Source organism: Ornithorhynchus anatinus, chromosome 3, assembly GCF_004115215.2.
Source record: "Ornithorhynchus anatinus isolate Pmale09 chromosome 3, mOrnAna1.pri.v4, whole genome shotgun sequence".
In the NCBI taxonomy this organism is placed as follows: domain Eukaryota; kingdom Metazoa; phylum Chordata; class Mammalia; order Monotremata; family Ornithorhynchidae; genus Ornithorhynchus; species Ornithorhynchus anatinus.
The window spans coordinates 91522337-91524924 of record NC_041730.1 but is presented as its reverse complement, the minus strand read 5'-3'; the positions used below and the strand labels follow the sequence as shown (position 1 = coordinate 91524924).

At 43.1% G+C, this 2588-nt stretch overlaps 1 non-coding gene across 1 annotated transcript; it reads left to right on the top strand.

Moving 5' to 3' along the window:
• Positions 1-206: 206 nt before the first annotated feature.
• LOC114810617 lies at positions 207-344 on the top strand. The gene has a single exon (XR_003758313.1). It is a non-coding gene; the product is annotated as a small nucleolar RNA SNORA7 (small nucleolar RNA).
• Positions 345-2588: the final 2244 nt, after the last annotated feature.

Below are 2588 nucleotides of genomic sequence, written 5' to 3'. Positions count from 1 at the left end.
ACCCTGTATCTACCCTAGCGCTTAGAACGGTGCTCTGCACATAGTAAGCACTTAACAAATACCAACATTATTATTATCATTCATTATTTACTTTGACTTTCCTGTAAACAGATATATCTTGTATCCTCTATTAGAGTATAGGTTCCCTGTGGGCAGGAAATATGACACTTCTTTATTTTATACTTTCCAAGCACCTAGTACATTTTCTCCTCTCAGGGTCGCACCTGGAGAGTTTCCAGTCCTCTACCAGTCTTGGCTTTGGGAGGGAGAGTCAAGCAGGGGCCTGTCCATTCCATTCCTAGCTTGGCCAGTGGCTAGCGAGTGGAAGGCAATCTGCTACAAGGCAAAACTCACCCGTGCTGGGCAGCAGTGGCGTGGGAGAGAGTCGAGGGAAGAGACTCGAGTTTACTGCGTGGAAGGTGGCGATGGTAAACCGCTTTGGTATTTTTACCAAGACAACTCTTTGGATCCACTACCGGAACGACTGCAGACGGAGAGCGGGGCGTTCTGGGAGAGAGAGCTGTGTCCGTGGTGTCGCTATGGATTGGAAACCGTTTGACGGCATAAGACAAGTACATTGTCTTAAGTACAAGTGCTTAATAAATATTACTACTACTATTACTGCTACTACTACTAATAATAATAATGGGCTCTTTCCACTGAGCCACGCTGCTTCTCAAGGTCATCAGGGTGTCCCAAGTGGGGCTTACAGTCATCATCTCCATTTTACAGATGAGGCAACTGAGACACAGAGAGGTTGAGTGACTTGCCCAAAGTCACCCAGCTGATAAGTAGCAGAGGCGGGATTAGAACCCACGACCTCCGACTCCCAAGCCTGGACTCTTTCCACTAAGCCACGCTGCCAGTACTATATTCTTTGCTGCGCAGAATCATTATATTTCTCCTACAAGTTCTTGGACTTAAGGGAGAGTTCAGATCACTGGATGCAGAACGCTCCAGAAAATGTGTTCGGTCCATTCTGAAACTGAATCGTTCGTTCATTCATTCATTCAACCGTATTTGCTGAGCGCTTACTATGTGTACAGCACTGTTCTAAGCTCTTGGGAGAATATAATACAAAAATAAATAGACACATTCCCTGCCCACAACAAACTTCACGACCTTTGGTGGAATAGTTCAGCGTCCCATCTGGAAGTCTGCCCACGGTGGAATATTTTAGTATTCTATTTGTACCTTGGCTAAGAAGATAAAAACACACAAATCCCATTCTGAAGGCAGTAGAGCTGCAAGGTCGATTGATCAATAGCATTTATGCAATGACTATTCCTGGGCCTGTGTCCTCATTTTCTAAACGAAAGTAATAGTACATATCTCTGCATGCCTCAGAGGGATCTAATGACTCTCCTACAGTAAGCCCTCACTGATTGATTCTCAGCTCCCTAAACAGCGTACCGTACTAAATAATAATAATAATAACAGTAATGATTATGGTATTTGTTATGCATCACTTAACTAAGACCACAGTGATTAGTAGCCCATAAGAAGTGCTTAAATACCAATCACTTCAATAAATCCATGGTATTTAATGAGTTCTGATTCTGCACAGATCACTGTACTGGTCGATTTACGGACAGGGGACGTGTCTGCTAATTCCGTCGTATCAGTCCCCCAAGTGATTAGTCCGATTTATTTAGTCCATACTCTACACGTAGTATGGGCTAAATAAATACCATTGATTTATTGACTGATTGATTGGAACGGTATATTAGAGTATATTAGGAACAGTAGAGTAGGCGGACATGATCCCTGCCTTCAAGGAACCTACAGTCTACTGGGGAAGTTTATTCATTCATTGAATAGTATTTATTGAGCGCTTACTATGTGCAGAGCACTATACTAAGCGCTTGGAATGTACAAATCGGTAACAGATAGAGACGGTTCCTGCCCTTTGACGGACTTACAGTCTAATCGGGCTTACAGTCTAATCGTTTAAGTTTAGAATATCCAATTATAATCATGATCATTAATAATAATAATAATTGTGGTTCCAAGATGGATTGGTAAATTCTGTGCTTATCATTATTACGTGCCAACGGGTTTTTCCAATTCCTAGCAACTCTATAGATATCCTTTCTCCAGAACATCCTGCCCTCTGTCATAATTCGCAATCTTTCTAATGGTTCTCCCGCTGTCGTTGTTCGGGTCTCTATCCATCTAGCCGCTGGTCTGCCTCTTCCACATTTTCCCAGGACTTTTCCAAGGATTAGTGTCTTCTCCAGAGAATTAGTTCTCCTGATTATGTGTCCAAAATATGCTAATCTAAGTTGAGTCATTTGGCCTTCCAAAGACCACTTCGGTTTAACGTGCTCTACCCGTTAAAAAGGTGAAAGCCTTCAAGACGAACTGAAGAATGAGTGATTCATATTGATTTCTGATCCATACTTTCATAGTTTAAAATACTTTGGTTGCTCAGTCTTCTGGAGGGGGCAGGGACTGGGTTGAGGGAGGTGGGACTGACTTAGAGGAGCTGCATGGCTTAGAGGATATAGCAGAGGCCTGGGCATCAGAAAGACCTGGGTTCTAATGTCGGTTCCTCCCCGTGTCTGATGTGTGTGTGACTTTGTGCA